Raw genomic sequence first — 13,394 nt, 5'->3', positions numbered from 1 at the left:
CCCTATAACCACCCCCCGAAGAAAAAATTGTATTGTCCAGAGAAACAGGTAATATCATTTTAGCAGTTTTATTTCAACATTCCTTTCTTTCAATGATTATGTAAATGTGTTTCTCACATCCTTGTGGAATTAGTTCTGTCATTTTGCTGGCTCTCTCTCTTTTTTTTTAAGTATTTCTAATTGTGGATGGACACAATACCTTTATTTTATTTTTTAAAATATTCTTTAAGTTCAATGAATCTTTTATTTTATTTATTTATTTTATATGTGGTGCTGAGGATAAGAACCCAGGGCTCACACATGCCAGGCAAGTGCTCTACCACTGAGCCACAACTTCAGCTCATTATTTATTTTTATATGGTGCTGAGGACCAAACCCAGTGCCTTACACATCCTAGGCAAGCACTCTATCACTGAGCTACAATCTCAGCCCTACTAGCTGTCTTATTAACCAGTGAGAGATTTAGTTTACAAATGGACAAAAGGTAGACCACACATGAAAAGACTCTTAGACACATAAGCCAAACCAAGACTTCTATAGAAAGTCATGGATTTCTTCAAGAATGTTGCCAAATGTCCAATTTTAGTCAGCCAGGACCAACTACAGAAAGTCAACCACACAGGGTGCTCACTTCTAGTTAGCCTACCTCTAGCTTCCCTGCAAACAACCTTTAATCAGAACATATAAGAAGCATCCTTTTTTTCACTAATGTAAAGCTTCCCCTCTCCCTGATTGTTTTTGGAGGTGGGGAGGGGGATACTGGGGATTGAACCCAGAGGGTTTTTGGTTTGTTCGTTTTTTTAACCACTGACCTACATTCCTAGCCCTATTTATTTATTTATTTATTTTTTGCAGTGCTGGGGTTTGAACCCAGGGCCTTGTGCTTGCAAAGCAAGTACTCTACCGACTGAGCTATCTCCCCAGCCCGCCCTTTTTATTTTTTAAGACAGGGGTCTCACTAAGTAGTTTAGGGTCTCGCTAAGTTGCTGAGGCTGGCTTTGAACTGCAATCCTCCAGGCACTGGAATTACAGGCATGTGCCGCCACACCCAGCTCTCTCCTTGATGGTCTTTGAGTCAGCCAAACTCAAGAGATGGTGGCTGCTTCACTTGCAAACTCTTAATAGCCTTTGTTTCATTTGGGTGACCTTCATCTATTACCACTTGTGTTAAATAAAACATTCACACATATTCATCATCTGTTCACTTGACAATTACGAATTTATAAGAGAACCATGCTTTTACAGAACTAAATCTACCACATAGAAAGCACTTAGCTCATTGGTCAGAATGCTATTAATAATCCCATCCCCAAAATCTCAATTGTCTCTTCTTTACCCAGATATAAGCTATTATAATTATCATTGAAACACTCCCATACACATTCCAACCCTGTTAAAATACATAAATGATGTATGTTGTCAACCAGTGGTATTCCCACTTGCTTCTACTGCCTGCTGCTAGGTCCAAACATTGAAAGTAGTTACTTCCATCATTCAAAACACTTTTGGGTACTATCCTGTACTGTAACATTACTCCTCAGGTAAAGACAAAAAGGGGCTTACTTTAACACCTATAATTAGACTCTTCTCATGTCCAGGGTATTTACTCATGGACACCACACTATAAACAAACTTAAAAAAAAAAAGTGGAGGGATTCCCTTTGTATGCTGGTAATGTTAACTACAATGATGAACTCAATTGTTTCCAAATAACAGCCCCAGCTGGCTTGATTTCAGAGTGTCCAATATTTGGAATGAAACAGAGTTTTTATCTTGCCTTCTCATCCTTATTACATACTCTAGAAACCATCCAGATTGCTTCTGATGTGGCCTCTTGCCAAGGTTTAAAAAGGACATAAGAAAAATATTCCATTCAGAGGTGAGGGACATGGTTATTAATAGATTCTGTCATATACACACAGTCTCCACCACAAATGCTTAAATAAACCTATATAATAATTAAAACCACCTGCATGTTGGCAGACAGGATTTTCAGGTCAGAAGGGTGTGACTAGTGTCAAATTATATGAAGAACTAACAAAACAACAAATGTGATGACACTATTTCTCATTTCATGTATGCTTATAATATCCTGCTCACTCTTTGATAAGAAAGTGTGGCAATTTTTTTTATTTGCTTCTAATTAGTTATACATGACAGTAGAATGTACTTTAATACATCATACATAAATGGGGTATAATTTCTCATTCTTCTGGTTGTATAAGATGTGGAATCCCACCGGTCATATAGTTATATATGTACATAGGGTAATAATGTCTGATTCATTCTACTATCCTTCCTACCCCCATACTCCCCTCCCCTCCCTTCATTCCCCTCTAGCTAATCTAAAGTAACTGTTTTTCCCTAGCAACCCCCCTTATTGTGAATTAGCATCCGCTTATCAGAGAAAACATTCAGCCTTTAGTTTTTTGAAATTGGCATATTTTGCTTAGCATGATATTCTCCAGCTCCATCCATTTACTGGCAAATGCCATAATCTCATCGTTCTTTAAGGCTGAGTAATATTCCATCATATATATATATATATATATATATTTTCTTTATCCATTCATCTGTTGAAGTGTACCTACCTTGGTTCCATAGTTTAACTATTGTGAGTTGAACTGCTATAAACATCGATGTGACTGCATCACTATAATATACTGATTTTAAGTCCTTTGGGTGTAAACCAAGGAATGGGATACCTGAGTCAAATGGTGGTTCCATTCCAAGTTTTCTCCATACCCCTTTCCATAATGGTTGCACCAATTTACATTCCCAACAGCAATGTATCAATGTACCTTTTTCCCCACATCCTCGCCAACATTTATTGTTGTTTGTAATCTTGATAATTGCCATTCTGACTAGGATGAGATGAAATTTTAGTTTTAATTTTGCATTTCTCTTTTTTTAAATATTTGTATTTGTAGATGAACACAATATCTTAATTTATTTATTTATGTGGACCTGATAATTGAACCCAATGCCTCACACATGCTAGGCAAGTGTTCTACAACTGAGCCACAACGCCAGCGTCAAATGTTTTTTTGTTTGTTTGTTTTTTGCAGTGCTGGAGATTGAACCCAGGGCAGTGTGTTTGAAAGGTAAGCACTCTATCAACTGAGCTATATTCCCTGATTTTTGCCTTCTCTAATTGGTAGTTGTTGGACATTTTTTCATATATTTATTGATATCATATTTCTTCTTCGGTGAGGTGTCTGTTCAGTTCCTTAGCCCGTTGATTAATTGGGTTATTCGGGGTTTTGGTGTTAAGTTTTTTGAGTTCTTTATATATCCTGGAGATTATTGTTCTATCTGAGGTGTATATGGCAAAGATTTTCTCCCATTCTGCAGGCTCTCTCTTCACGTTATTGTTTCCTTTGCTGAGAAGATGCTTTTTAGTTTGAATCCATCCCATTTATTGATTCTTGATTTTATTTCTTGGGATTTAAGGGTCTTGTTAAGGAAGTCAGATCCTAGGCTGACATTGTGGAGATTTGGGTCTACTTTTTTTTCTATTAGGTGCAGGGTCTCTATTCTAGTGCCTAAGTCTTTGATCTACCTTGAGTCGAGTTTTGCACAGGGTGAGAGATAGGGATTTAATTTCATTTTGTTATATATGGCTTTTCAATTTTTCCAGCACCATTTGTTGAATAGGTTATCTTTTCTCCAGTGAAAGTTTTTGGCTCCTTTGTCTATTATGAGATAACTGTATTTATGTGGCTTTGTCTCTGTGTCTTCTATTCTGTACCATTGGTCTACATGTCTGTTTTGGTGCCAATACCATGCCATTTTTGTTACTATGGCTCTGTGGTATAGTTTAAAGTCTGGTATTGTGATGCCTCCTGTTTGACTCTTCTTGCTAAGGATTGTATGGCCTATTCTGGGTCTCTCATTTTTCCAAATGAATTTCATGATTGCTTTTTCTAGTTCTCTGAAGAATGTCATTAGAATTTTAATAGGAATTGCATTAAATCTGTATAACACTTTTTTTTTTTTTTTTGGCCATTTTGGCAATATTAATTCTACCTATCCAGGAGCATGGGAGGTCTTTCCATCTTCTAAGGTCTTCTTCAATTTTTTTCTTTAGTTTTCTGTAGTTTTCATTGTAGAGGTCTTTCACCTCTTTTGTTATATTGATTCCCAAAGTATTGTTTTGTTGAGGTTATTGTGAATGGGATAGTTTTCCTAATTTCTCTTTCAGTAGATTCATCACTGATATATAGGAACACATTTGATTTATGGGCATTTATTTTATATCCTACTTTGCTGAATTCACTTAAGTAACAAAGTGTGGTGGTTTCTGAAAGGAAATATAACTTGTATATTTTACAAAAAATTCTTTTGTATTGATTTATCTAACCCTTCTAACCCCCAAATATATTAATCAAAGGATTAATTCTAAGTTACATTACAATTTTTTACTATTTATTTAATTGTGGTAAAATATAAATAACATGCACTTCCCCATTTCAGCCATTTAAAGTACACATGGGAGTGGCACTAATTAAATTTACAATATTGTACAATGATGATCTATTTCCAAATTTTTTCATCACTTTAATCAGAAACTCTGTACCAATTAAGCAATAACTGTCCATTCCCTCCACCCCTAGCCCCTGGTAACCTCTAATCTACTTTATTTCTCTAAGAATTTGCCTATTTTAGATATTTTATGTAAGTGGAATAACACAGTATATGCCCCTTTGTGTTTGGCTTATTTCATTTAGCACAATGTTTCCAAGGTTCATTCATGTCATAGCATGTATCAGAATTTCATTCCTTTTTATGTAATGGCTTAATTTTACATTTCAATTTATTACTTTATATTCCATTATTCAGAAGGGAAATTTTGGGGCAACACAAATTCACTTCATTCTGCCATCAAGTAATAGCTATACTTCAACTTCCCACACCTGTTAACTATCTCAAGTAACTAGATACTTATGTTCTCAAAATAGCCAACAAAGTGAATTAGTCTAAAGTAACTTGCCCCAATTCCCAGTATGCCAGAGAGAAAGCCAGTATCCAAACTGAGAGCTAATGTTATTTTACTCTTCACCTATCCTGATTTCTCTGAAAGTAACAGTCTCTCCTCCCTTGGGTCCTTTTCCCCTGCCTTCTAATTCCAACTGAAAATATCTCCCAGGATCCCAGTCCTTCTCATCCTCTATCAAACTTTCTCCAAAAATGTCAGCATTTTCCATTGCCCCTACTTAATAACTTTTAATTTTCAGGGGTTAAAAACTGGCCTGGTGACCAAAGACAATTAACCTAAATCTGCGCTCTACCGCTTTCTAGTAATATGAACTTGAACCAAGATTTAATCTTTCTAAGCCTGTTTCCTCATCTATAATGAAAATGATTAAATGATTAAATTAAATACAATATGTAAATATATGAGCTGTAGTATGAGTCAGTAAATTGTCACCATTATTTTTAGGACCCAGTTCCCCAGTTAAATTCTTTTTCAAAGATCATCAGTGATTTCCCAATTGCCAAATGCAATGGCTTCTGTGGTAGGTTATATAATTGTTCATAATTATCCACTTCCTCTTTTTGAGGGAGGATTATACTTCCCACCCTGTTGAACACAAGGAGTGGCATGTGACCTGCTTTAGAGTAATGTGTTAACTTCCAAGGAGAAGCTTTAGGAGGTAGATTATAATTCACTATCTTGCTTGTCCCTCAGCCAAAAAGACCCTGCAATATTCCAGATTGGGGTATTTCATCAGTCCAATACTAGAGTAAAGATGACTTGTGTCACGTCTGTTCCCCAATTATGCTAGGGCAGGGAATAGGTTGCCAAGAAGCCAAGGAAAATGATAGAAACAGGATATGAGATACAGGGTTTATTGAGACATGCTTACAGGGCAGGTCCAATGGCAATGGGCTAGACAGGTACTTTACCAGAAAATTTAATGGCAGTGAGCTGGACAGGTGTCCCACTGCTGCATGCCAGAGACTTCACAGAAAGTAACACCTCCTATCCTCCCCACACTTTGTCCAGGAGCAGCCACCTGGATAAGCACTTCCATCTCCATGATGTTCTGATGGGCACCAATTACCACAGGGAGGGGTTCTTGCAAATTAGATCACAGAAGAAACATCAGCTTGGTCCCTTCAGCTTTGTACCTTTGTATGACCAGCATCCCAAGGAGCAGCTGTCCAGGCATGAATGCTGTAAAGTACTTTTTTACAGATAATACTAACTTGCCCCAATTCCCAGCATACCAAAGAGAGCCACTGTCCTTCTAGTTTATCTGGGCTGGGGTTGTAGCTCAGTGGTAGAGCACCCACCTATCATGTGTGAGGTACTGGGTTCCATTCTCAGCACCACATATAAAAGTAAATAAAAATAAAAGTCCATCAACAACTTTTAAAAATTTAAAAAATAAATAAATAAATAAATAAAAAGAACTGAATTGGAGCTATAGTTCAGTGGTAGAGTGCCCTGGATTCAGTCCCCAGTGCCACAATCAATCACCCAACCAATTAGTATGTGTATCATATAAAGTACACGTCTATAATCCCATCAATTCTGGAGGCTGAGAAAGGAGGATAGCAAATTTGAGGCCAGCCTCAACAATTTAGAGAGGCATTCAGCAAATTAATGAGACCCTGTCTCAAAATAAAAAATAAAAAGGACTGGCAGTTCAGTGGTAGAGCACCCCTGGGTTCAATCCTCAGTACCAAAAAAACAGTGAAATTCTTTTCCACCTCCCCTAACCTGTCCAAATTGGAATCTTCAGAGGATAAGCACTGTTAACAAAAACCGCTTGTTGCACACCATGTAGACATTTTCTATTTATGCAACAAGTACATAAATGTGTGTGTGGTGTGTGTTTTCCTGGACACACACACAGCCTGAGAGTCATAACTGGTTTCTGAGGGCTCTGATTTCTAAGAGAACTGAGCCTCGTCTTAGATAGATAAGGGCAATTCCAACACCAACTCTAACTCTAAGATAGAAGGCACTTAGTACCCCTCAAAACTGGTATCTCTGTGGATTCACTATTCCAAAGCATAAGTGGAAAGAATATGCTTTTGAGAAGAAGTACAAATTCCCCTGTAAAATTAGAAAGCATTAGCATCCTTGAGAAAGAAAATACTATTAATATCACCGGGGCTTGGGAGATAGCTCAGTTGGTAGAGTGCTTGCCTTGCAAGCACAAGGCCCTGGGTTCGATCCCCAGCACTGCCAAAAAAACCGCACAAAAAAAAAAAAAAAAAAAATATCACCATTAAGAAAGGCACATGCTCCTCTTTTACTTTTGCTGTTGGAAAAACATTTCATGGTAGACAGTGGATATAAAGGGACTTCACAATTCAAGTAATGGTAGAGGGTTTGGGGGCCTTGGGAAAAGCAGATGGAAGCTCTAGTTCTGCAGAAACCTAAGTTAACCAGTGCCCCTGGCCTTTCAAGTCTGAAAGTCAAGGTTGAGAATTCTCAAGAGGCAGAAGGCAGAGCTAGAGATTTAGGCTGGAAAATCAGCTTTTGGTTGAATGATCACATGAGGTCCATTAGTGTCTTAATTTGTCCTGTTTGACCCCCAGAGTTGATCATTTTTTAAAACATTCATTGTCTTCTATGTTAAATTATTTTAATAATAATCATGTAATAATAATGTTATTCTATTGAGCTGTTCCTTAGTTTCTTTTTTCTTTTTTTTTTTAATTTTTCAGTTTTACAGATTGCTTTTTGATTCATTGTACACAAATGGGGTACAACTTTTCATTTCTATGGTTGTACATGATGTAGATTCACACCATCCGTGTAACCATACATGTACATAGGGTAATGATGTCTGTCTCAGTCCACTATGTTTCCTTCCCCACCCCTTCCTGCCCCATTTCCCTCTACACAATCCAAAGTGCCTCCATTCTTCTCTTACCCCTGCCCCACTGCCAACTCCCCACTGCCCCCCTGTTATATTCCTCAGTTTCAAGACAATAATTTAAAAACCATCTCTACTTTAAATACATTATTCAAATTCAGTTAAATAGTTCATATATTAGGAAAAATAAGTATTTTCCAGACAAGAATATTATATCTCATAGTTCATACTATTTGTTTTGTTTTGTGGTTCAGAGGATCAAATCCAGGACCTTATACATGCTAGGCAAGCACTTTACCACTGAGCTGCATAACATAAAATTAAACATAAGGTTGAAATGATTAGAGTGAGAAATTGAAGTAACTCAAGTTCCTTTTCCTCACCTTTTCAATCATGTGCAATCATTACATCACATCTGTTCTGTTTAAAAGAAGAAACATGGGCTGGGGTTGTGGCTCAGTGGTACAGTGCCTGCATAGCATGTATGAGGCTCTGGGTTTCACATCTTCATCACCACATAAAAAAATAAAAAGAAGGAGAAGGAGAAGGAGAAAGAAAAGGAGAAGTAGAGGAGGAAGAAGAGGAGAAGAAGAAACATACATTATCATAGGGACTGGAAACAAGACTGTCTGCAAAGAGCTTAAATTATTCCAAATCATTAACCTTGAAAAGCCTATGTGAAGCTGGGTCTGAACTGACAGTAAACTGGGATTCTCCAAATTTCACATCACATCACAGCTTTCATGCAGAATATAGGGTTTATTTAAGGATAAATAAGAAAAATGTACTAAGTGTGGTTTTTAAGAATCAAGCTACAGGGGCTGGGGATATAGCTCAGTTGGTAGAGTGCTTGCTTTGCAAGCACAAGGCCCTTAATTCAACCCCCAGCACTGCGGGGGAGGGGGGGATCAAGTTTACAGCTTGTGCAGTGGCTGTAATCCCAGCAGTTTAGGAGGCTGAGACAGGAAGATAGCAAGTTCAAAGCCAGCCTCAGCAAAAGCAAAGTGCTAAGCAACTCAGAGAGACCCTGTCTATAAACAAAATACAGAATAGGGCAGGAGATGTGGCTCAGTGGTTGAGTGCCCCTGAGTTCAAGTCCCAGTACTGACCCCTCCCCCCCCAAAAAAAAAAAGAATCAAACTACGATTGGGCATTGTGGCATATGCCTGAAGTCCCAGTGGCTCAGGAGGCTGAGGAACGAGGATTGCAAACTCAAGGACTGTTTCAACAATATATTGAGGCCCTAGGCAAACTTAGTGAGACCCTGTTTCAAAATAAAAAATAAAAAAGGCTGGGAATGTGGCTCAGTGGTAAAGCACCCCTAGGTTCAATCCCCAATACCCTCTCCACCCAAAAAAGAATCAATCTACAGCTGGGCACATTGGTACATGCCTACAATCCCAGTGACTTGGGAACCTGAGGCAGGAGGATCACAAGTTTGAGGTCATCCTCAGCAATATAGCAAGACCCCATCTCAAAATAAAATTTAAAAGAAAAGGTTGGAGGAGGGCTGGGGAGATAGCTCCGTCGGTAGACCCTGGGTTCCATCCCCAGCACCCAAAAAAAATAAAAAAGGTTGGAGGTATAGCTCAGCGATAAGAGTGCTTGCCTAGCATGTGTGAGGCCGTAGGTTTAATTCCTGGTTCTACAAATAGGAGGGAAAAAAAAAGGAATCAAGCTATGTACGTAAATGAAATTAATTATATCAAGAATAAAAAGGGAACCAGGTGCAGTGGTGAACAGCTGTAATCCCAGCATCTCCAGAGGCTGGCTGAGGCAGGAGAATTGCAAGTTCAAAGCCTGCCTCAGCAAAAGTGAGGTACTAAGCAACTCAGTGAGACCCTGTCTCTAAATAAAAATACAAAATAAGGCTGGGGCTGTAGTATAGTGATACAGTGTTTGCCTCCCATATGTGGGGCACTGGGTTTGATCCTCAGCACCACATAAAAATAAATAAATAAATAAATATATTGTGTCCATCTACAACTAAAAAAGAAAAAACAGTCCATCCCTGCCTGGCATGGTGGTACAAGCCTATAATCCCAGCAGTTCGGGAGGCTGATACAGAAGGATCCCAGGTTCAAAGCCAGCCTTAGCAATGGCAAAGCACTTAGCAACTCAGTGAGATCCTGTCTCTAAGTAAAATACAAAAAGGGGCTGAGGATGTGGCTCAGTGGTGCCCCTGAGTGACCCTGAGTTCAATCCCTGGTGCCAAAAAAATAAGTCCATCTCTTGTCAATTTAGCACCCATACTCATCTTTTAAAACTATATATAATCTCCAAATAAAGAGAAAAAACAAGGTCATAATTCCAGCTAACATGATAACCATTCTACAAATTAAACACACCAAACCCTTCCCCCAAAGAGGAGGTAAAGTCCTTGGTAACGTTTACTTTTCTCCTTGCCATTCCATAACTTAAATATTATGTTGTAAAATTAATGGTACTTACATACTATCATATAAAGTCAACACATCTTATGTTACAAGATAAAAGAGAGGGAAACCCAAGATATTTACCATACACATCATTTACAAGTGTACTGTATATTGATAAGAGAAGAATTTTGAGATGTCCTAAATTAAGTTACAGGTCAGAAGATGGAAAGAGGGAAGAGATAAGAGTTTATTTTTATCCGAAAACTTCAAGATAAGCTGAGAAAGAAAGAAAAAGAAAAGCTGCTCAACATTCCTATGTACTAAAGATTAGTCATTAAGGTCATATTACATTCTACTTTTAGAACCAACCAAACAAGCAGAAGCAGAAACTTCTCTTTGTGGACTCTCCTCCCATTATAGGATTTTGCCTGCATTGCTTTGTCCTGCCCCTCTATCTACAAGTCGATATAGGTTCAAGGTAAATGATTTGTATTTTTCTCTCCCTATATTTGTATTACAAAATACCCTGGCTTCTTAGATTTGGTGGACATTTTGTTTCCAACTGCTACCTGGTCATGCCACTGGTGGCTTAGAAAATTTGTCCGAGGACCTGTCCTTTTATTTTTGGCTAACATACATAACAGTTTGATAAACCCTTTATATCAGAAATTTCTTGGTCTCAAAAGTTTGATTTAACAACATATACACACATTCAAACATATTCATAGTGAAATAAGTAGGTAATATTTATAGTGATTACAGTTCTCATTTTTACAACTGCTCACCTGGTCATCGGTAGTGTTAGAGTCACATCCTCTCACTACCCATTCTGTGCTCCCTTTGCTTCCATAAGCAACTCAGGAGCAGCTGAGTACCTGGTCCTTACCTGATTCTTACCTGAGCTTCTTATTTGGTGGGGTGAAGTCCTTGATGATGGCCCTAATCTGTTATTCCCCCAGGATGCAGTATTGCTTTTGATGTACTATTCTCCTAGGTAGAGGCAGGTTTTTCCTGAGATAAAACTTCATTGTTAGGGCTGGGTTTGTAGCTCAGTGATAGAGTGCTTACCTAGAACACTTGAGGCACTGGGTTTGATCTCAGCACCACATTTAAAATAAATAAATAAAATAAAGGGATTGTGTTCATCTGCAACTAAAAATATTTTTAAAAACTTCAGGGCTGGGGAGATAGCTCAGTTGGTAGAGTGCTTGCCTTGCAAGCACAAGGCCTGGGTTCGATCCCCAGCACCAAAAAAAAAAAAAAAAAAAAAAAAAAAAAAAAACTTCATTGTTAGTAGGGCATGGTGGGGCATGCTTATAATCCCAGCTACCTAGGAGGCTGGGGCAGGAGGATCAAAAGTTCAAAGCCAGCCTCAGCAACTTAGCGAGGACCTAAGCAACTTAGCAAGACCCTGTCTTAAAATAAAAAAATAAAAAAGGAATGGAGATGTGGCTCAGTGGTTAAGTGCTCCAGGTTTAATCCCCAGTATCAAAAAATAAAAAAATAAAAAATAAAAATAAATTTTTAAAAATAAGTTCCTTTGAGTAAGAGGGGAGAAAGTTTAATAGTATAAATCTTTGGTAGTGCAGGGTCCATCCTCCAGGGCATCGGCCTATATTTCATTCTGTAGTGGTCTGTAAACTAGGTCATGTCTGGCCTATTTATTTTCTTCTAGAACACCATGATCAAACTAACCAACATCATAGGCCACTGCAAGTCAGGACATCTTGCCTCTTGTAAGTATTTGGAGCACGCAATGGTGATACTTTGCATATCTCTATTGCCACATCATATCATGGACTATCAGTGGAGTCATTAGTGCCTTGAAATTGGATCAAATTAGTGAACCAATTTCAGAAACCCTAGAACCAATTTAGAAATCTCATCCTTAAGATTCTATTCCTGGGGGCTGGAGTTGTGGCTTGGTGGTAGAGCACTTGCCTGGCATGTGTGAGGCCCTGGTTCGATACTCAGCACCACATATAAATAAATAAAATAAAAGATCCATTGACAACTAAAAAAAAATATTAAAAAAAAAAAGATTCTATTTCTGGGCTGGGGTTGTGGTTCAGTAGTATAGCACTCACTTCGCACCTGTGACACTGGGTTGGATCCTCAGCACCAGATAAAAATAAGTAAATAAAAAATAAACATATTGTATCCATCTACAGCTAAATATATATATATATATATATATATATATATATATATATATTAAAAAAAGATTCTATACCTGGGTTGAGGTTGTGACTCAGTGGTAAAGTGCTTGCCTAGCATGTGTGAGGCATTGGGTTTGATTCTCAGCACCTCATATAAAAAAATAAATTAAATAAAGGTCCATCAACAATTGAAAAAAATTTTTAAAAAGATTCTGTTCCTTTGGGGAAAGATATGGTGGCACCCACTTATAATCTCAGTCACTTGGGAGTCTGAAGCAGGAGGTTTAAATGTTGGAGGCCAGCCTTTCTAACTTAACAAGACTTTGTCTCTAAAAAAACAAAACAAAACAAACAAACAAAACAGGCTGGGGACGTAGCTTGTGGTAAAGTGCCCCTGGGTTAAACCCCAGTATCACAAAACACAGATTCTATTCATTTAGACTGGGAGTGTGACTTACTGGTAGAGTGTGACCTACTATGTGTGAATTCTTGGGTTCAATACCTAGTACCACACACATAAAAAGATTCTATTACTCTAGAACTGCTGTACCAAAATTTATATTAGTTAACACTCTCCAAAGTAACAGAATCAATAGTGTGTGTGTATGTGGGGGAGGTGAGGAGAGAGAATATGAATGAATAGAGGATTGATTTTAAGGAATGGCTCACATGATTGGTTGAGGCTGGTAAATCTGAAATTAGTAGGTCAGGCCAAAAGCTAGAAAGTCTAACAAGAGTTGATGTTGTAGTCTTGAGTCTAATGGTAGTCTCGACATAAAATTCCTTGCTTTTCAGGTCTTTTCTCTTAAAGTCTTCAACTGATTAGGTCAGGCCCATTTACACTATAATCTGCTTTACTCAAAGTCTACTGATTTAAATGTTAGTCACATTTAAAATACCTTCACAGCAACATCTAAACTATTGTTTTACCAAACAACTGAAAAGCATAGCTAAGCCAGGCTGACATAAAATTAACCATTTGTTATGGGTTGGATTTTGTTTTAGTACAAATAGTATAT

This window comes from Sciurus carolinensis, chromosome 4, assembly GCF_902686445.1.
Source record: "Sciurus carolinensis chromosome 4, mSciCar1.2, whole genome shotgun sequence".
NCBI lineage: Eukaryota > Metazoa > Chordata > Mammalia > Rodentia > Sciuridae > Sciurus > Sciurus carolinensis.
This window is presented reverse-complemented; position numbering follows the sequence as displayed.